The following is a 24,081-nucleotide window of genomic DNA, read 5'->3' as shown; positions in this document are numbered from 1 at the left end:
AATGCCTTGGCCTTATATGCCTAAATTTATAGTATGTATATTTTGCCACAAATAAAGGTTCATATTTTAAATATAATGTTGCAGAAAATTATGTCCATTCATGATTTCATTTTATTATTGTATTTTAGAAACAGTATTATCTACTTTTGTAAAAATAATTGAAAGTATATTTATTCATGGATTTAGAAATAATTCATATCCATTATAGTGAATTGATCAAATTCTAACAAGAACGGTATTTATCACGTTTGGAGTTCTAACCAGGCAACTTATCTTTTTTTTTCTTGGCTGGTGGAGAAGGCTTCCAGTTTTTTTTATATATTTGTGAGGCTGCTAGGTACATTTACTTTAAACTCTTACTCCATAGGGTAGCTTTAGAATAAAATAAAAACTTAATTTTTCCTATTTATTAGAATTTGATGTCGATCACAATTAATTTATATGCATAGCTTTGAATTAGATGATCTACCTAAAGATGGCATCGTAAGAAAATTAAAACTTCATAGGCTATTTTATTACCACAAGACAACTTCTCCGAACTAGTCGTAATCTAAATTGGAAATTTTTTGATCCCCAACTGTAAAGCGAGTATCACATATAATTATATTAACAATTCCAACGCATTACTCTTTATCATTTATGAGCGTAGACATTTGTGGTTCACTTTAAGTATATGTTTTATGTTCAAGAATGAAAGAACAACAGCTTCAGAAAATAAAAAAAGCAAATATTCAGATAGCAACTAAGTAGTAACATGTAATTTAATCTCGAGTGAACTATATGAAAAAAGCATATTCGTTGATATATAATATAAAAATGAAGTAAATAATATAAAGCTCAGCAAAAAATTAAATTCCACTAACTTTTAGTTTTTCCTGAATTAATACGAAACACAGAGTATATTAACATTTTATGTGCAGACTATGTATTTATTGACAGGATAAACATTTATCCCTACGGCTAGGTAAAACTACAGACATACAAAAAAAAAAAAAAAAAAAAAGAACACAAACTATGATTTGTTTATCTGATGTTTATGTGTAGATATATAAAATAGACATTATGCGTACAGTGTGCGTAAGCAAATTGTTCATTGTATGAGGAGTATTTTTCTGATATATATCAACGAATATTTCTCAAAATGTCTTCCTACTGTAGGCATTATACACCTTGATGGCGTAGTCATTTTACATATGAGCCCACTCTTTCTCAACAGAGGCCTCAAGGGAATCAACGTTGCTCCCCCTGTAGCCCCATATTCCAAAATGAGTGGCAAGCAGCCCACTGATGAGGGAAGCACAATTTTGGATGCCAGAAATTGGTTTAGTTTTCCTTGCACCGAGCTTTAGTTTTTAAGACCTTATGACTAGGTGCAGAGTTTTTTTGCTAATATTAGTCGTCTTTGGGTAGTTGGCACATATCCAAGGCTTCACAACTTATTTCATCACCTCCTGGTACTTCTTGGCTTCAATTTTAAGGGACACGCCAGTCAACAGCCTTTAGCGTCCATTAAAGCTTAGTTACTTCAATGTGGAAACACATCATTCCAACTAATATTACATACATTAAAAAGTACCAGCTTATTGTAGGTGAAGATTGCGTAATGCTACAAATAATTTCATCCTTTTTGAAAAAATATTTAAAAAATTTGAAATTTAATTTATTTTAGCATGAGGAACTTCATATGAGTGCATCTTTCCGAACTATTAATGATTTTTTCGAAGGTATAATTAATTTCTTGACATACCGTTTATCATGGACATATTTCGATGTAGGACATATCAACGTAGACGTATTAATGAAATATTGCAGGCGTGTGCATATAGCATCAAAGAGGATGTATTATATATAGTGCTCTCTGATGTTAATCATATAAATATTCTTGTTAGAATCTCGAATAATAATGTAGTAGTATTAATCAAATATTGCTTGCTTGTGCAAGAGCACTGTTTCGGTATTTTTATTGATATCATATGTATTTCCTACTTCATGTGCATTTTCAGTTTATCTTAAGATTTCAATAAAAAATAAAAGTTGGTATTTTAAAATGAAACAATATAATATTCCCACATTCAAAATTTGAACCAAATCGCAAAAAAAAAAATGATGTGATATAAAATAATGTACAACCACAATGACGAATTATATAACTCAAATAAAAGATAAATACGCACGATATCGGAGGGAGTCTAAGTCAGACTTTTAGGTCGAACAAAAAATATATAGTTTTTATATATGTTTTTAAAATTCTAAATTGTATATCCATAATATCATACAGAACGGAGACCCACAGAGTTTTTACCAAACGTCTGTTCTGTTAAATTTTACATAAAATCATTGAAAGGATGGAGTCAGTCTTCTTTATAAAGTTCCAACCCGTATTCATCCTTTATTTTTTCTCCCCACTAGCTTCTGCAAAGGTTCTAAGATCTCACATTCGTAAAAGAGATTGAAGGAGGACTCTGGGAGATTCTTACAATATCTACAAAGCCTATTTCTTTCATCTTGTTTATACTTATTTGTAAATACTGTAGATGTGGCCTGGCCATACCTTCTCCCTTGATTTCATTTACTGACACATCATTACCGATTTCCATTCCACTTTCTCAATACCTGAATCTTCCCGGCCTACCCTTTGAAGCCATTTGGAAAACAAAAACACAGGAGGAGTTAATCTCTTCTTTTTCTAAAGCTCCTGTTAATAAACAGATTTTGAAAAGTATCCCTTGTAATATAGAATGGGTGATGTGTGCACATACATATTTTTTTAAATCTCTTAATAGCAACGATTATATTGATAATTAGTTTTAAAAAAACCATTTGGTAAATAATAGTATATCATTAACATCAATAAATTCATTATTATTTTCCAATAGTGCATCTGATACAGTTTTGCTTCGTATTTCTTTTATTTTCTTCTTTTTTTTGCTGATTACACTGGGAACCAATTTGTTGAAAATTTTTGTAGAAATGAATTGAAGACAATCGAATTTATCTATGAGCGTAGAATCCAAAACGGATCTCAGTTTTTCTTTAAGTCATCTGAACTCTGAAATATCTGGGTGTATAGTAATTCGGGGCAATTGTTATTCAGAGTCATTTTTACCTTTAAAACAATCCCCAAATTTTCTAACCAGTGTATTAAAAGTTTTTTTGCTAAAATTGTCCTACGGAACAAAAAAAAACGAGGAAAATTCGATGATCTGCATTTAACGCATATACATTTTTTACATCTTCAGAAAGAAGAGATCAATATTTTTTAGTTATTATCTGTTTTAGGGTAGCTTTAGAAAAAAAAAATAATGTAGGAATGGTGAAACCCAAATCTAGTAGTAGTATATTTGATTATGTAATTATCGACATAAATTTTTAGAAGCTTGAACAAGATTTTTGGATCTCCATACCCCTAACGGGGACTCTGGATTTTTTAGCCAAATAATAAATAATTGGATAACAGGAATGTTGTGTTTGGTCTTCTTTAGGACCGAGGGCTGCAGTCCGGTCAAGCCTAGTCCTATCCAGTCCAGTCCCATTTTTCGGTCCTTACAGTAGTTAAAATTGATTCCTCGTGATGTCAATGAGGGTCTTTTCTTTTTTAATTATTCCGTTACGTAATACAATAAACTATATTACTAATTAACAATATGTGATATGCATATTGTAATATTGTATTATAATAATATATTAACAAGATATGCCCAATAATCTTAATATATATTTCATATAGGTATATACTTATATTAATAAACCATCTACATTGATATGAAAAAATCCAAGGACCAACAGTGAAGGACCGATCCCAACATTCCTAAGGACCGATAGGACTGTTTCTCAGACTAGACTCGACTGTTCCGAATAAATAAGGACCGATACAACACTAGATACCAGGAGAGCTTGTGATAATATTTTTGAGGGATCCTAACATCACAAGGAAATGAAAAAAAGGATGTGGTTAATTACAGCGGACCTAAAAAAGTAAAAAATGTACAAGATATAGAATATTATTTCAAGAAATTTTCTGGACGATCTCGCCTTAAAACAACATCCACAAAACCCAGGCATCACTTTTTTTTCAAGGACATCTTCAATAAATCCAATAATTATGATTATAGTTAGCTTCTTCAATTACTGTATGAAAAATGAGGGATTTCAAAGTGCTTTCCGTATCTATCCGATCATTTATCCATCTTAGCAAAATTTGCATAGGTTTCCCGGGAAAAAAATTATTTTTGGAAAGGTTCTCTCCTCAATTTATTTTTTTGCATATTAGCTTTAGCTATTATAAAAAGAAAAACAGGATATGAATATATACTCATCTTTTCAAATTCTTGATAAATTGAAAACTGGTCAAGATGTATTAAGAAATTAGCAAGGATGGAGGAAGCGACAAAAATAAATTCAGTCATTTCAGAAATTGAGGCGCTTGGAAGGATCTGAAAAGTGGAATTTTTACTATAGTGGGCGACACAGGGATTGCAGCTGTTGGTGACAAGATCTATGGAAGAATATATACTCTACTTTGGGGAGCCATAATAAGATAAATTTTAAGAGAAAGATGAGCCAATTAAGTGCAGTGAAACTTTAGAATACATGTCGACTTTCTAAAAATAAACATAAATCCCTGGGATTATCCAGTCTCCCTATCGAATTTTATAAGACTTTTGCTTCTGGCTTAGCGCCAGTCCTTGAGGGGGCCTTCGAGGAGATCTTTGATGAAGGTGGTGTTCCGTATTTCATTAGTTCAGGAACTTTGGTCCTATTCCATAAAAGAGATAAATATTTTTAGATATAACCCAATTACTCAACTTAAGTTTCATGTGAAATAATGACGGGCTTATCGAGGATTATCGACATCCAGGAACCTGGTTTTCAAGGTGGCCAAAATGAAAAATGATTGAAAATGCCTTTTCTGGAAAGCAGGAAGTAGAAGTCAACATTTTAAAAGGAATACGGAGTTCCTGTCAATCTTGGAGAAGAAGATCAAGGGGAACCCCACCAAATCAATTAATAGCTTAGCAAACATCTTCTTCGTCCTCATAGAGGCAGACGACACGTTACCTTCTGGTAATGAGCGCCAGGAGGCTCGAGAGTCCATGTTTTGCTGCCGAACCGTTTACATAGGTACATCTTTTATTTTTACTATGTTGATTAGACACATTTTTCGGCAAGTTTGCGAAATTACCAGCCACCACATATAAGGGAGAGGCAGTTTCAATAGGTTCTGACTATTTTCTAGAACCCTATGCTTAAGAATAAATTAACCTATTGACATTAAGCATACAAACACGCTATTGTAACTGCCTCTGCATATATTTATTTATTGATAAAACTACGCCACTTTTCTAACCAGTGGTAGTAGCAGCCCTATCTTTTCTACGGCTTAGCGTTGTGTGTTCCAAACAAAATAATCCGGGTTTTACTAAAACTTAGAGGTGCTCTTCTAAAATTTCTTTTCGATGATGGTAAGCATCCCCTATTTTTTCATTTATCAGAGTTCTATCTTTCCTTCCATCAAACTTTGATAATGTTTGTGGAGCTAAAAAAAATAAAGGTAAAATGATAAACTCCCCCATTTTAAAGTGATATGAGTGTAAAAGGCCCCTTTACTCCTTTATAAGTGACCTTATTACGTACTTAATCAAGCTTTTGTTATCTTATTTGTGTATATTTGACTTACTACCACTTTGATTTAAAAACTATATTTTCCTATTTTTTGAATCTTTCTTTTTCTTATATCAGATGAAAACAATATTATATTGTTTGTTCAAATAGATATACACTCTCCGTGTCTGACGTAATCAAAACTTTGATTGCAAAGTGGGAAACAAGGATATTTTCCTCTTCTATTTGACTCAATCATACATTGAAATCATTTTTAAATACTTCATTTGTGCTTCTATCATGTGTAAAAGAATTAAGTATCATTTGATCCCTGGAAATCCCTTGATTATCAACAATTTTGCACATGTGATATCATTTTTTTAAAAGTATGATTAGGGAGAAAAATTCCTGATTCAATAACTTATATTATTATTAATGACGTATGCCAGCGCACTCTTTGTCATGGAAGGCAAGTATATACGGACGTTATTGAAGTACGTTTCCGCCGTAGGGCAGCACACTCATTGATTTAGAAAGAAAGTTAAATTAGAAAGCACCTTATAGGATTTGAAGGGAAAATAAAAATTATTTTTAATATTATTCATATGTATTTAGTCATTTTCTTACAAAAAAGCTGTGAGTTACTCTAGAGTTTTGTATTGTTAACCTGTGGCACTATTTTTTTTTTAAACACAGATTTAGCTGTAGGAAAACCGAAATTTTGGCTTGTAGGTAAGATATATCACATAATAGAATATGACCTTATTTTTTTATTAAATGCGTTGTAACGTCATTGTATTTAAAGGCATATTAGAAGTATGTCCCAAAATTACCATTTACTTTCCCGTTTGAATTATAAGAATTCAATGAAAATTGTTACTACGTATCAAAGCCACAAATGTAGAAATTTAATTTACAATGATAAAAAATGTAGTCTCATTATGTGTAATATTTAGATTTTTTGCCAAAAAATATAAATCAATTAATGCCAAAAAGGAATAAAAATCTAACTAACGTAATTTGTAGTGAACATGAAGTATTGAATCCATTTCTACATATTGTGAAAATATGTAAGGTTTGATTAAAAAAATCTGTTATTTTACATTCTTAATTCAATTCAGGTTCGATTCTCAAATACAGGGTGCGTAAGCTATATATGCCGTCATTTTGGCGTTCTCTTCTGGCAAACACGGGCTCCTACGCAGCTTATTGTTTTTTTGTTAGATAGGTGGTTTAAACATGTACCAGTTGGAAAAATGGAATCAATTGACAAGTTTGTTGTCCAAAATAACAATTGTTCAAACTTTGCGACTAAGATATAAGTATTTCCCCTATGGTAGTAGGGAATTTGAGGCCCTTAAAGGTCTCGGCTCAAAGCCACGCCTCCAAAAAAAAAAGTATCATATGATCAAAGATAATTTTGACGACTTCATGTGGCCGTACTTTTTGCCTCCAAACTCGCTGTATCTTAATCCAGTTGACTTTTTTGTTCAACTCACCAACACCGAACTTATCAGTCGGATCAAGAAAGCATTCCAGGAATTAATAAATTGTGAAGGCCTGCTTGTGCTTTTACCTAGTATAGAGACTGTAATTGAGGCTAAAGGTGATTATATTGAATAAAATAAATCAGAATTTATAAAGCTTTCAGTCTCTACCTGCTGTTCTTTTTTTTAATTTCATAATTAGTTGTAGACAAAAATCTTTTTTGGGGAACAAATAGGTTTGACAACCTGTATACTTTTTATTTTGTTACTATACTTGTTCAAAACGTTTCATTGTTATTTTGGTTTTAAGAGATAAAAAGATTTGAAATATCTGGGGTGTTATACGATTTTCTACAATTGACAAAAATAGAAAGAAAAAAACAATTTTTGAGAAAAAATTATAGAAAACTTTACAGAATGCTTATTTTTAAAAATTTAGCATTTTGAGGAAGATAACTATTTTAGAAGAATAAACGATACTTCAAAAGTTTTTAGGAATCATCCCCTAAATTAATTTTACTTTTGAAGCACCCAAAAAGATGTCAAAACTTTGTATCTGTCAAAAACAAACAAACATTGCAAACTTTGTCAATATGTGTTCCAACATGATAAATAAAAATTAAGAATCAAATGAGAATTCGATTTGAAATAAGAAATAACAGGGTTTTTCAATGAGAGTAGTATGTGTACTAAATTTCAAAATACCGGGTGTAGTAACATAACTTCCTTATATATAATGCATGGTAATCAGGTTGTAGATGTAGTAGGGTATGGTTGTAGATGATCAAGTTATTTTGGAAATACAATCCGTTGCTATCATTGATTTGAGGATTGAGAAACATGTGTTTGCCCTCGAAAGTTAATATTGCCAAAAAATGATTTTACATAATATTTTTTTTAACTCTTAAGTTTTTATATATGCAGTTTAGAAGATGTGTTAATTATTTCAATTTTGACTATACACACAAACAATTTTTTCAATTTATTTTCATAATTTGATATTTGCAAATGTTCTTACATTGCCTACAAATAACTCCAGGAATAGTGATACCATAGTTTATTCAATGCATGGAAAATAGTAGACGTCACCTATCTGATACGACAAAATAAAACATTAAATGTGTATTATCACTGTGAAGCAAAATCAAAACTTTTCTGATATATAAACCTTGGAAAAAGTAAATTTTGTTGTTTAACCCTGTACTATTACTTTATCAATGAATATGCATCAAAAGACTATCCAAGTGTTTTTAATCCTAGTGAATTCAATATCATGAAATGCGATTTGATAGATAAATAAATACAATCTTGAAACATAACTCCTTCATAATTTTGCAGTTTTTTAAAAGCTTTATTTCGCAATTTTGCATTCAATTCTTCATCATCGTAGTATAACATAATTAAATATTGACGAAAACATTTGCTTATAAAACATTCATTAATTGATAGTTTATACTTTTTATAACATTGTTTGTACCTCTTTTTTTTTTTTTTGCCTATAATAAATAAAGTAAAAAAACTGTTTTTCACTCTACAAACAAATTGATATTGCCCTACATACATTTTAAGTGTAAGTAAAAGACAAATTTCCTTACTTAATTGAAAGCCACATTATAATTAACTTGTACAAACAAACAGATACTTAAACATTACTTGATCTAAAAAAGTGTATTTATTGTGTTAGCATTTGAACTTGAAGTGATGAATGACTATAAGGTAGTTGAGTGAATTTTGAGGGTATAAAATTATTATAAAACTCCTTTGTTCATTCCCACTAAAAGAATTCATAAATTTACTTAATGTGACAGTTTTTAAAGATGGTGTGTAAAAGGAAAGAGCAGTACGACTGTGAATAATATAATGTAATAATATTTATTTGACTTTTGCGTCGTTTAAATTACAATTTAGGTCATCCTATGTTAGTAAACTGGGATATGTCCCACCCATAGATTTATCCAAATATTTTTTATTCCTTTGAATCTAGAGTTTACCGCCAATACTTTTCAGTATACTCCTGAAACATTTAATTATAACAATTCTTTATTTATCTTGATAATGTCTCGTTTCAAAATTTATTCGTTCATTTAACATTTTTACTAAAGGATTAGTGAATTTAATTAACTATTTTGTTTAAAAGTTGTTCCTTTGATTTCTTGGATAGCTACAAAATCATAATATTATAGTTATTATTTCATTTAACACACGCACCCTTACCCAAACTGATAGTTACTAATTTAGTTCCCAAAATTTGCAAAAAGTAACGAATATTTCATAGAATTGAATTTTTCTCTGAAATATTCATTATTATAACAAAAATAGAATGTTTTTACTCAAAGAATAACAGAGTATGCACATAAGTTGGAACTTTAAATGCATGTCGTTAAGCTTATTTAAAAATAAGATTTTATTTTTTATCGATTTAAAAAAATACTTTTACCATTTTAACTAAACTTGGCGAGTACAAAATGAACGGAAATTTTTTTTAAAAAAGAATAAAAAATTTAAATGGCGTAATTATTATAAGCACTCAACTTTGTTTATCATATAATTAAATATATGTATTTTAAAGGTTTCTTTTTTACGCAGTTCACTAACTGTGTTTAAAAAGATTATTCACTAACAAAGCATTCACCCTTTGTTAGTGAACATCTTTATTATAGCAGGTTTTCTGAGCTGGGTAAAAAAGGAAACCCCAAAATAATAGGTATTCAATTTTATGATTAACAGTTAAAAAATTATAATAATTTTTCCAATTAAATTTCAAAAAGTTATTTTATCTATTCCACATTTTTTGACGTGTAAATATCATTTTTTATAAGTTAACAGAACTTTTATTAATATAAGAAATCGATAATAAATAAATCCTTATTTCAAAATAGTTTAAAAAATATGCGTTCGGGGTTTCAACTAAATATAATTTATTATTAACATAGTAAAAACATTAAAATTATATTTTTGATAAAAAAATTTATAAATATTCATTACTTTATCAGAATTTTGGGAATCAAATTTGTACTCATCTGCTTTCGATGTTTTTGATTCAAATAATCATTATTTCATTTTATTGTTTAGCTGAACCATGAGTTACATAAATACTTAATGTCCATCCTTTTTCTAAAAAATACAATTGGCAAATTTGATTAAAATTGAACAATATTTAGAGGTAGTTCAAAGTTTTGAAAATTGCCATTTCTTTCAAAAATAGTAACTTATTTCTCATATATCATTAAAAAAACTTCATGATATAGCTTTTTTTGTTTTATAATTATTTCAAGATAACTTGATTCACTCTAAAAAGTGTTTATGTTGTTTTTCATGGGGAAAAAAAAGTGATTTATAATCCAAAATAGTTGAAGAGAACACTATTATTACATATTTAATATGTTGTGTGCATTGTTTTTATATTTTCCCATTTTAACAATACAAAGCATGAAGATTTTTCAAGTAATATTTTCATTTTGTTGAATTGTTAAAGTATTAGAGTGACAATTAGTTATTTTTTTATTAAAAAAATACTATTAGTAAATTAAAAAGTTCAAATTGAGCCTTGTTTACATGTAGCTCAACAGCTTTTAAAAATTAATAATTAGTGAAAAAAATTCTATTGAATTTTTGTTAATATATTTTTTTATGTAATACATATTTTATTAGTTTATAACTTTTTAAAATATTATAATTTGTATCATAAAAATAATAATTTATACTCTATGAAGCGTTATTATACAATAAATGTATATAATAAATTAATAAAAGGTTTTTTTTTTTTTTTTTGAGTAAAATGTCGGAAATATTAAGGTAACCAAGATACATTTATTTTTTTCAAAGTCCGGGTACATCCTTTAATGCTCTTTAATGACTTGTAATAAGAATGGAAGCAGCAATATGTCAGAGGTTTATGATCAACTGTATTATTTAATGAGTACCACTCTTCATCCTTCTTGGTCATTGATAACTTTCAAAGCATCAATTATTTCAAGAGAGTTATTATAATCATAATCATAATTTTGGATCGACTTTTAAAAACTCTTTTGGGAGTTCCAGCATGTGGAGATATTGTTTTTCTTGTTTGTGATTAAACCTTCCCAATTTTTATGGATCAATTTTTGTCTTGTTTTTCCTTATTTTTTAAACAAATAATTGTTTTTTGTATGTCAAACGGACTCGACTATCAAATATATTGAAACTAACAATATTTTTGTATTAATAACATGAAGGCTTAGAAATTTTTGAGATGCCGCTTTTAAAATGAGACTATTTATTTTGAAATAATTATAAAGTTTTTTCGTCAAATTCAAATAATTAAAAGAGGAACATCTGAGGCTATTGGTGCTGAGATTTATGTTTTCAGATATATTCGAACGATAAAAGTATAAATATCCTCGTTCCTCTTTATAAATTAATTTAAACTACTATTTTAATAGCCAATTTTTAAACTATAAAACACTTTAGACAACCAACGAGCGTGGTACATTGGAAAGAGTAAATTTAATTCCGGAGTGTATTGTACTACCAAGAAATATTACTGCAAGTTCCAAAAAATTCTTCATAATCATCTCTTGGAAGAATCTGTTGAAGGTGTACGCGGGCAAAATTGATAATTTCTCAGCCGTTTTTTAGAGTATGCCATGCTATTTCAGAATTTATAATTCCCAGCTCATAATTAGTGGCGTTTGCCACCTTTTTTAAAATCTTTTAAATTACAGAACCTCAGAAGAAGAAGTATTTCCCATGCATGCTTTTCATCAAATACTTAATATTTCTTTAATAGTCATATTTAATTCTACCTGAATACTTTTTTTAATTCAATATGATGATATATGAAAAATCACATAGACATTCGTGATGAAGGGAATTTATATTTTCAGTCAATTTGCTAACAAATACGCCATTAAAATATAACCTGCGTTGAGATTGTGTTGATTTTTCCATAGTGTCTGTCTTTTCAGTTTAATATCTACATTTTTTTGTTAAAAAAACTATGATCCTGTTTACATTTTCCTTTATTAAAAATATTCCAGTTATATGTTTCCTTTCTATCTTAGTTCAAATTAGCTTTTGTGCTAATTAACTTTTGAAGAAACTTCAAAGTATTGTGCTTTATTATTTGTTACTAATATTCTTCACCTATTATAATTAATAATTGTAATACGAAGATAGTTCTATACTGAATGGATTTTAATTGTAAATAAAAGTACTCCACATGAGCAAATGAGGAATCATGCTTCATAGAGGAGGATTTGAAATTTGGAAGACCTATAAAATACCAATAAATGGAACTTATTTTACATCTCAAATTTAAGACCGACACAAACAAAACACAGAGTCTTGTGTTGCAAGAATATGAGGAGAATACAAAAACATTGCGCACAACACGTTATATATGTTGTAATTTTCTCTTCACCTATTTTGCATTGAAATTGACCTTATTTATATTTTTCCCCTCAAAAATACATGAATATTAATTTGATCAAATTAAATCATCTTGAAAAAATTATGAGACAAAAAAAACTGTATTGGGAACTGTTTTCACGATAACTAAAAAAGAAGTCACTTTTTTGAATAAAATGGCCATTAAAAAAATTTTGAACAACCTTAAATACTGTTCAATTTTACTCAAACATTGCCAGTTTTATTTTTTAATCAAAAGGAACCGATTTTGACCCGGTGAACCCAACATTTCAATAAATTAAAAGTTAAGAAACCCCATAATGTTTACCTATATATATCTGCTATTGCTTGAATATATTTAAAGATTATATGTATAATCAGTATTATACTACAAGTCAGTAGTTTTTTTTTTGTTTTTTTTTGTTTTAATCGTATTAAAGTGATTTTTCTCCAATGGTGCAACTGACATTTGCATCATTTAAAATAATTTAATTTTGAGATATAAATGATGAGATTTGGAAAAAAATATTTTGTGATGAATAAATAAGCAGGTGTTTCATGGTGTTGATGTATAAAATTTCAATGTATTCTAGTACATTAAGATATCATCAAATGTATATTATAAATAACTCTTTAAGATTATAGATCGGAGAAATTCACTCTTCCAAAACTTTTTCTGAAAGCTGCTATTGCTAAAAAACATGTTTGATCCAAAGTACAATTCTATAAATAATTAGAGATAGTACCCACATTACCCGGAGTTATTTGGCGTCTGCTGATGGACAAAATTTCCATTAATAATATAGAAGATTACTCCCCCAATAAATTTTTAGTGTTACTCAATGTTTTCATGAGCACACTCAACACTTATATCAATTCATGTGTTTTAACCTCAAGAATGAAGAATTATAATAAGAGTTTGAGGGAAAAAAATGATATGATGTGATGGCTGATGCGTGCTTTAGTCTCTAGAGTGTTTATTTAGAAAAACAGTACTCCCTGTAAAAATACACACTTGATACTACATACGAGAATGAATTCATTTTTATAAAACACCGTTTTTATTTCATTATATTCTTAACATCTACTGAAAATGAAGATTAATTATAATGTACATCAGAAAGCAAAGCAATAACAAAAACAAACAGAAACAATGCGACATACTCGATGCTATATGGACACACCTGCAATATTCTACATTTTTATTTTTTTGATCAAAAATATGAATATGATATACCCCTCTGCAACCTACAATCCAACTTTATGCTACATACTAAAAGACTGCACTATCTACATTGGTTCAAAGATTCATACAGAGATAAAATATGCTTTATTTACATATGTAGATAAAAAAAGAATACAGAATAAAAAGAATACTTGTTGCAACTATCCCCCTTGTACTGACCGTTATAATACCTATCAAACTTAATCAGTGAGTTTTAATGGTTAGAAAATGATATTTTTTTATTCAAAGTAGGTCCTTGACTTTTGTTCATGAGCTAATAAAAAAGTGTATGATTTTCTTCTTATAACACCTATATCATTAGATTTGTAATTTTCCAAAATGACTTAGATTTAGAACTTTCTCGATGATTCACTGCGTTTGCAACACTAGAATATCATAAATTCGCATTTTTTTCTTCTTTCTAAAGTTTCATGAAGTTTGATGTGACAAAAAAATATCAAAATACTCCAATCAAAGAGGCCAAAACTAATGTATTAATTTATTATGAAGCTGCGCTGATGAAGTATTATGTAGTAAAATTATATTTTTACAATAATTCCATCGAAACTACAAATGGTCTTTGAAATCCATATATATAATCAGTAATGCATTAAATAAGTCCTGTCGTTATTTGAAAATAAGACTTGGTAACCCTGACAATTTGAAGCTGGCATGACACTTTATTAGATCAGTAGCAACCAGCCGTGAGAGAAAGAAAAGAAACAAAAATCCCACTATGTATATAGAATGGAAAGATACAATGGTATTACTCATTTCTTTGTCTTCAATCCTTCTTATAGCCTAGCAAGGGCTCACATTTACAATTCCCAATCAAACTCCCATTGTTACTACTCGTCTTTTATGAGCACACACATTAGTTACTCAATACCAGAATTAAATAATTATAATAGCAGCTCTGAAAAATGAAAACCCTTTTCAGATTGCCAACTTGGAAACCCCACTCCCGCTTTCTAGGACATATTTTATACACCTCTGTACATAATATATATCTACTTTCCTATCTAGTATTGATTCTCAATCGGACCTACGGTTCAATACTGTATTTAAAGAGAAAAATTTATCCCTAGTGCATATTCCATTGAGCACCCTCACTCCATTTTTGAATCCTTGGTATATCTAATACTTACTAGTGGTAGTACTTGGCATTGCCCGGATTAATCAGACATCTGCTGAAATACAAATTTTACTTTAATAATATAGAAGATAACTCTCCAAGAAATCCTTAGTGTTACTCTCATTTTTCATCAGCACATCCACACGAAACTAGTCATAACTTACATATATACAAATGCATAGGTATTCTCACCTCAAGAATAAAAAAATAACAAGAAGAATTTGAGGGGAAAAAAATAATATAATTGGATGACTAATGAGAACTATAAGCACTCACTTATATAAACAAACAAAATTCATTTTAACTTACCAGTATTTGTGTTTAATTCAAATCTGAACATATACTGAAACTACAGAGGAATTATGATGTACACAAGAGACCAATAACAAAAATCAAACAGAAACAGTGTTCTTGGTATACACGTATACGCATATATAAAAATATTTATACGATTTAGCACTATTTAAAATTCACCCTGTATACATGTTCGATGCTATATACACACGCCTGCAATATTTCATTAATACTATTACATTGTTACTTCTTAGACTAAACTTGTTTACTACATACATCATGGAGTACTATATACATTGCACCCGGTGACTCGTTTTCATATATTCATACAGACGAACTTTGCTTTATGAATGTATATGTACGAATATCTAAAATAATTACAAACATACAATTTTACAATTTCTTTATCTCATATCTTTGGCTACAACTTGTACACATATCAAAAAGAACATTGTTTGCATGAATTGGGAATACATGTCCATTGTGACTGAAGATATGTATTCTGTATTAACCTGTCTGACAGAACAATTTGCTTTTCCTGGACTGTGGTACTAGTCTGAATGTAAAGACATGTTTTAAAATATTTTATTATTTACTGTCAAATTAAAATTACACCCAATGTTTAATAAGTGTGTCTTGTGTGAGATTATATCTTCATCTCATTTCGGCTAGCGATCAAAAGCAGTTCAGAACCCCTGATCTAAGAAATGATTTAGTGCTAAAAACATTAGAGTTTGCTTCAATATATATTACACCCCTACCAAGAATAAGTACTCTGCCTTTTAATTTGTATATCTAAACTTAGAAGCTAAAGAACTCAACTTCCTGACAAAATAATTGAAATATTCGTCAATTTTGTATAGAATTCATATCTGTTTTAATCTTATCTCCAAATGATTAAAAAATGTTTTTTAGTTGTCATTTGCTCATATTTTTTTTTTTTTTTGATATGTTGCTGTTTTGTTGTTGTTTATATTCTGATTTTGGTATGCAAGAAATAAAGCCGTGTCACTCAGGTACAAAAAAAAGTGCAAACAAGATTTTAAAAATCGTTCAGTACTCAATTTGACATAACTCATGCTGGATAAACTTTAAACTCAATAAAAATTCGTAGCTTCCAAACAAATGTGTGAAAATAATGGTATAAGTAATTGCAGGCCATATGAAAAGCCAGAAGAGGGATATTCTGAGGTTGAAAAATATAAAATTTGAGGATCTCTTTATTTTTGTAACTGCTACCAGAAAAAAGTTTTTTATTTACCAAAGCTGTCATCATTATTATTTTATTTCTTGAAGAGAAAACAATATGTGTTGAATAATCTCTTGTGTATGGAAGACAAATAGTAAAACTGATGATTTTTTGTGGAGTCCTTGTCAGACTCGGAGAAGAATGGAGTATCGACATCGTGGTAACTCCTCCCAATTTAATCGCAAGATAGAGAGTGTGGTACGTGTTTACATCCTTTGTCTCATAGCTTCTCACAGCTAATCTAATGAAACATTATTTGAGCTTATCTACTCTCTTTTTAAACATTCTTCAAATTGTCAGGCTGACACCGTTAATTTCGTGATTCTTTGTTTTATTTCTTTTTAAATGTCAGAACTTTATATTATTCGAATCTCTGATAATATTCATTTATTTCAGAAGTGTCTTGATTCACGAAAAGGAGAATTAGATAATTTTTAAAATCGTTGATGAGGGGAACTTTTGCTGGTTTTGAGACATCACAAGGGCAAATATGATCACGCTTAAGTTTGTGTCAACTAAATAGAGACTTTATCAATCGACAAAAAAACCAAAAACACAGTTTTATTCACTACTAATGGTCGATTGTAATCGTTAAACAAATTTTAGATATATAAATGTTTTTAATTCAGTTGTTTTACCACTTATGTGGTTTAAATAACTACATATATTTTAAAGGCTTAGTCATTTGTTTTTAAAGAATGACTTTCTTGCTCTTACTGGTATGGGTTTAACCCCATTTGGAACCAAGAAGAAAAAACTAATTATCTTCTATTTACATCAATCCTTATGAAGAGCGCAGAAAATGTCACTTATATGTTGCAAACAATATAAAGGAAAGTTAATTAAAAATAGAATGATAAATTATGTTTGAATGCCTCATAAATCAAATGAAGATTCTAGACTATGACTATTATTTTTGGGCTATTTCAACTTATTTCATAAATTTGAATATAAAGCCTTTAGCTGACCGAAATGTGTATATGAAATATTGGAGGATTAATATTTAAAAAGTTAATTAAAAAATGGGTATTTTTTTCCTTTTCTGGATTTTGTTCTTATAATAAGTTTTGTGATAATGCAACACATTTGATGCCTCGTGAATGCGCAGAAAAAGTTTAAAGAAACTTTTTTTTCTTCTACATATTTTATTAAGTTAATTTAGAGCTAGTGTTATTTTGAAACAAATTTGGCCCAAACTTTATATATAATATAAATATTTAGTTTATAGAGAGCGGAGAACCAAAAATTGTAGTAGCATTCAATTTATTTTTAATGCTCTACTAATTTCTGAGATGGAGTTGCAATGATTTAGTTTAAGTAAACCTTACAGTATTAGAATGAGTCCATCTGACCTAAGAATTGTTTTTGAAGTCCATATAATTTAAGTATATTTCCTATACTAAGCAAAGCTAACAAGAAATTAATGTAAAGCCCTGTAAAAATCATAGACATTTAAATGTTTCTATTTTTACATATTATAACTCTAATGAGTAAAATTTGTTCGTAAATTCTGAGTTATCTTTATAAAATTTACATTAAGACTGTTTGTTTCTTTTGTAGATTTTTGAATTTTTTTTCGAAATCTTAGTTGTTCATATGTAATATTAGCACGATATTTATTTTTAAACACATTCATCTCAGAGAAAACAGACTTGCACTACCATGTTCATAGTTGGTCTCATTTTCCACTAACCAAGTTCTAAATTCGCAATGGCGAAGAATAGATTTCCTTCAACACTAATTTACAACATGTTTCATTGTATTCATTTATAATTTTACTATAGAAGACATTATTGAGGATAAAAAATATTTTTCGTGGGCGGTACGAAATGTACTTCCAGGCTCCCTGTTGAGAACAAGTGAAGCCTTATTTTCTTTGTTGCTCTACATTTTGATAGAATTTTTTTTTAATCTCTTGTTTTGTATCAGTTCTTGTTATTTCAGTTCATTCTATTCCTTGGTACCGGTCCTTGAGACCGTCTGTCTTTTGGATTGTCAGCACTCTAATTTATTTTAAAAAAAATTAAAGTTCTTTCAAAATTTATAAATTTAAGGCCTCATATGCAGGACTGAACTGGACTAGACCGAAACTGAACTTGACAGGACTGGAATCTTGAGTCATAAACAAGGATCAACACAACACTGCATGAAAAAAAGCGTTATTTTTCTCACTCTTCTTTATCAAAAATCCTGGAATTTGTAACTATTCGGTATATAAACCAGTATGTCACATAAATATTGCATAATAAACGGAATGAGACGCCACTTTGAAGACATATTATATGTTGATTTTTTCTTATAAAAAAAATTGAGAAACTTAATCAATTAGATTTAAAAATAGACTATTGTATAGGGACTAACTTAATGACAGAGAAAAACAGCAGTATTAAATGAGACCACACTAATAGGTTTTAAACACTTTTAAATAACAGTGTATTTTAGAGGATTGAACATTTTATTAAAAAATAAAGGGCAAATGTGTGTTCGGGCATCCAAATATCAACAAAAAAAAAATAACATACCAGTTTTCTTAATAAAAATATGCAATATTTGTTCTTATTGCCTTAGCCAACGAAGATAAACGGAGATTATGTTTTTACCTCTGTTTTTTTGTTAGTCGCCGGGATTACGGCAAAAGTTACAGATTAATTCTGATCAAACTTAGTACGAATATGTTGTATGGGCACAGTAAGAGGGTTTCAATTTTTAAAAAAATCAAGATCAAGGTAACAAATAGCATACAAAATGAATATTCGACCATAACTTTGGAACAAATTGAGATACAAAACTCAATTTGATTTTAAGGGGGTGTTTTGCCCTTTACTGAGTGCCCATTCTTCATATAACATGTATTTGTTTACACTTTCAAGATGGACAAATTCACAAATAAAAACGTTAATTGAAAAAGATCAATACCAAATACAATTAAATTTTTTTCCTGTCTATATGTATGTAGGAGTTCAACTTGTTTAGAGGATATTAATTATTCATCAGAGTACCTTGTATTCCTTTTCCAGTTTTTTCCTTTTTATTTTCGTAAAAAGGAATGATCATTTTTACTCAGTTAGAATAAAGATATTCAAATAATGCCAGGTACTTTAATCTATTCTATTTTGCCTCAGGGCATTTTGCCTTAAAGCAATTCGGCTTGTACACTTTGCTTTAAAGCCATTTTGTCTCAAGGATATTTCACCTAAATATATAAATAAATTAAGTTTATACATCATAATGTTTTACTTTTGGTTGAAATTGATATTTCCTTTGAAATTTTTAAGCAAAATTTATAATGTCAAAATGCATTAAAGGATTTTTTTTCTGTTGGAAACAGGATTAAACTAGAATGGATACTCGGTAGAGTGCAAAACCTCCACCTATAGTATTTTTTTTTTAATTGCATTTTTGTTACATGAAGCATTTTTATCAAACCTACAGAAAAACGCCAATTTGAGTTCTATACCTCAAAATGTTCCAAAGTTATGGTAGATTATTCATTTTTTATTAAATTTTTGGTTTATCTTTACTCTTGCTCTAGATTTTTAATATTTGATAATGTTTGCAGTCATACTGATCGTTTAAAATCCTATGGGATTTTACTGCACTACTAGCGCCATGCATCTGCAGACAAGACGGACGCTAAGCAGTACCTACTCTGCCCATGTTCGCAATTTTGAAAGACACACGACGTGAACATATATACATCTACAGGGCGCGGCCTCTATTTAACAACCATTGCAATTTTTTTTAATGGATTTTCTCCTAAACTCATCATCCAATTGTAATAAGCCCCCATGCCGAATGAAAGCTGAATCAAAATTGTATTACGTCTCAATGTTATCGCATTTGGCGCCAATAACGGCCTCAACTCGACCCAGGAAAGAGGAAAAGGTATTGATGATAGTCTCCTTTGGCAGATGCTGAAATTCCTCCCACATCCTTGATATTAGCTGAATATTAATACTGCAGAAGTATCTGTTGGTGTGTTGCTCAACTGTGCCCCACACAAAGAAGTCAATGGGGATGAAGTTCAATGAGCTTGGAGGGCAAACTTTGGTCCAACAAAATCAGCAAAAAATTATAACTAGGTCAACGTATTTCTTGTAATCAACACGATTTTTTTAACTGAAGCCAGCCACTTCTTGCTAGCCACCAAAACAACAAACAACGTCCTACCTGCTCAAAATTCGTTGTTAATCAACGACCACACGCCCTATTTAATAGTTATAAACCGAATTCAAGCCAGACCGAAATCCAACACTATTGACTACCTAGTTCCATGTAAGTACGTAGGTACATGGATGGATAGGTGTAAAAACGATTGTTGGGGTCGTCAATAATGACCAATGTTATTAGCATTCTTGACATATTTTGAATAGATGTGATTCTGTGTAAGTTGCCCATATGTACTCGTATGTACAGGAATGTTGTAGTTGAGGGAAAATGACAATGAAGTTTTTCGAACAAAAAATCTATTAATTGTATTTATAAAAGTATCTTCATGAATATGTCGATACATGGGGATATATTCTCTCAAACTTAACTCATTACTTGCTACGCATCAGTAATTAAAGTCAATTATATAACACTAAATATTCTATTTGTTTGACTGTTAGTCTAGGGGTGTCTGTGTGTAGAATCAGTTATGTAGTAGACTATTTTTAACTTTCCCTAAGAAATATGTGTGTACATATAGCCATGTATATATTCTACATGTATGTACTGGAACATGTTTCCGCTAGATTAAAAAGGAACAGGGCTGTTTCATTTGGCATGGATCCAATCTTCCTTTTCAAAAACTACTTGTGATTTGTGTAGCACTCCCCCCTCCACAGAAAAGGATGAGGGTGTTTTAGGGATGTTTTGTTTCTTTATAAGAGTAGAAAAATGTGGGTATGAAACTGATGTAACTATACAGGGTGTGGAAACAGACTTTCTTTTTACAAAAATAAAGAAAACAAGCTTAATTTTGTTTAATACTAAGATGTATTAGATCAAATATCTACTATTTTTTTATTCTGTAAGATATTATAGAATACGAAGTAGTATTCTATCCATCTTTATTTCCCTCTGAAAACTGCAGTCCCGTCCAGTTTAGACTCGTTCCGATCCAGTTCAGTTCTGCATATGAGTCCTAAAACAGTTAAAGTTCCGTCCATGATTACATCAACTCAACTGTACCGGATTGATCCTATTTAGTGGTACACATTTTATTATTTTCAGTTTTTCAAGAGTAAAATTTAAACAATATCTTTTGTGAGCCATTTATTTCACAAAACCATCCAAACATAGTACTTGGCTTTTCCATTTTGTTCAGTATGTAGGACCTCAGCTCTAATAATTGCCTCAATACGAGGCCTAGTTCCCTTGGAAACCTTGAATATGTAGTAGGATGACAATAAAATCAATTTTTGGGGAAAATTAAATGGCTTAGGTGAAAAAATGGTCCTTTATTGTACTAAAAGAATTTCAGAAAAGTTTGAATGGTTCTCAAAAATATTCAGAGGATGCTCAAAGGCCTTAAAGTTTTGAAAATTTACATTTGCAAAGAAAAAATTGAGTATTTGCTTGAATATATATATATATACATCAAATTAAAGCTTTTTTGTACAAACAATAAATTGAGCTTAATAAATTTACAATAATTTATAATCATTTCCAAAAAAATAAAATAGATATGTTCAAAATAATGTCAATTGAAGATAATTGAAATTTAGTTCATGCCCCTTTTTTTTATTTCTTTAGCATATTGCAACCCAACTATAGTACTGATAAATTTGCAATTACATTAATTTAACGAAAAATATTAAATTTTTTATTACCATGACGTTTTTAATTCAATTTTAACACATAAAATCTATGTCATCCTAGTCAAAGATGGTACCTCAAAAAAATATATTATGAATGTATTTTTATAGGTCCAATTAAAAGTTTGTTTGTTTTTAAAAAGTAATAGGACAAGTCCTAAGACTGGAATGGAATGAATAAGGTCCTTTATTTGTCTTATGACAAAGTAGAAGTACGTTTTGCTCAAAAGCTAGTCAATAAAACAAGTTTTATAAATCAAAAAAGGTTTCTTTTTGTTTCACAATGATAGTACACAATTAAAGTTTTGTTTTACACAGTTCTGAAAATATTATCAGATAGTCCATTTTACTCAGAATGAAAAAACTGAAATTTACTATTATATCATAATACCAGGGGATTTTTTGTTTCTCATTAAATAACTCTTTTTTAAGAAACAAAATAACTTAAAATGCTAATTATTTTTATACAAAAAAATGTTGAATTTGCCATGAATGAAAACTTAATGAAGGAGTTTGATTTGTACACAATTTCTCATAGCTCGCTCATGAAAAGATGGGTATACTATGTAAGTAGTTATGCACCTAGTGTGTATTTTGGGCATGTTAAAAAAAAAGAACCAAAAATCAACTTGGTAATACTGACAATTTGAAGAATGTTTTGAAATAGAGCAGCTTACCTGTCACGAAGTTTCATAACATCAGCTACAATCCGCTGTGACGAGGGATACAGAAATAAACAAGGTCATATCCAAGAATTACACCAACTTTATCCTTAATCCTCCTCTGAGTTCAACAAGAACCTACACACATTACTCCTCGTTATAAAATCTCAAGGATACTCTCTGTTTTTTATGAGCACACACGAATGTTCAATCAGGTAGTTAATATAATGGATTGTAGTCGGAAAGGAAGTTCACTTCTCAGAAGTTAAATAATAATCACAACTGCTTAGGAAAAGAAACTTAATTCTTTAAATTATGGCCAAAAGAATGGGCGAGCTAAAAAATACGTACGATTTGCATCACTATTTTGCAGACGTCATACTTTCTCATCCTCGAAATTGGAGACAGTGAAAAGTTAAAATTCAATCAAAGTAACCTTTTAGTAATGAAAAAATAAATTCACTAAGGAAAACAACACAAAAACAATTAGCATCACAGTACATTTTGATTCTATTACCTTTTTGCTTTTAATAATAATTCAATATATATATTAATTAATTTTAAAAGGATCCAACATTACACAATACACATATTGCTGATATATTTTTCATTGATTGATAAAATTAAAGCTATAGTACACATAAGTACTATATAAATTTCTTATCTATCTCTTATTTTATAAAAATGGGAAGTGAAAGATTGCCCGGAAGACAATTTCCCGTATTTTTTCCAAATTTCCTTATAAATAATAACTCATCATTACTTATGACAAACATCTCAACATATTTGGTTGTTCCATCCCCCAAGGAGTACCTTCAAGTGTGAGTAATACTATAATGATATTGCAGGAGGAAGGGGAGGGCTTTTAAAATACTTTCTGCCATCGGACTGGCCAGTGTCCCAGGGTTAGTGTGGGATTGTTAAAAATCACTGCAAATTCATCCAATACTTCCTAGGAACCCTTTCAATCACCAAAAAACTAGTTCAAACCCCTACGGTTGGCCGGGGTCTTTAGGGTAGTCTGGGATAGTTAAAAACCATCCTCAAAGCATCACATACATCCAAAGAACCCTTCTAGTATCAAAAAATAGTTCCAAGTCTTCGGGTTGAGCGGTGTACTTAAACATATTGGATTGAATTAAAGACATTGTAAGGAAATTGTATTTCAATAATATTACTCATACTTGAAGGTAATCCCTTGGAGAATGGAACTAACAAATATGTTAAGATATTTTCCAT

The 24,081-nt window shown here is 29.6% G+C and overlaps 1 protein-coding gene across 7 annotated transcripts in view; it reads left to right on the top strand.

The window, feature by feature from the left end:
• Positions 1–6,194: 6,194 nt before the first annotated feature.
• The window catches only part of LOC121127585 (vinculin), a 65,743-nt gene continuing 47,856 nt past the window's right edge, over positions 6,195–24,081 (top strand). The window contains exon 1 of one of the 7 annotated variants that reach the window (XM_040722997.2): positions 6,195–6,333. The gene's annotated coding sequence lies outside the window, so the exon portion shown is untranslated. The remainder of the gene's footprint in view (positions 6,334–24,081) is intronic. The other 6 variants (XM_040722998.2, XM_071893216.1, XM_040722999.2 and 3 more) reach the window with 6 other exon arrangements.

This window comes from Lepeophtheirus salmonis, chromosome 13, assembly GCF_016086655.4.
Source record: "Lepeophtheirus salmonis chromosome 13, UVic_Lsal_1.4, whole genome shotgun sequence".
Classification (NCBI taxonomy): domain Eukaryota; kingdom Metazoa; phylum Arthropoda; class Copepoda; order Siphonostomatoida; family Caligidae; genus Lepeophtheirus; species Lepeophtheirus salmonis.
This window is presented reverse-complemented; position numbering and strand designations above follow the sequence as displayed.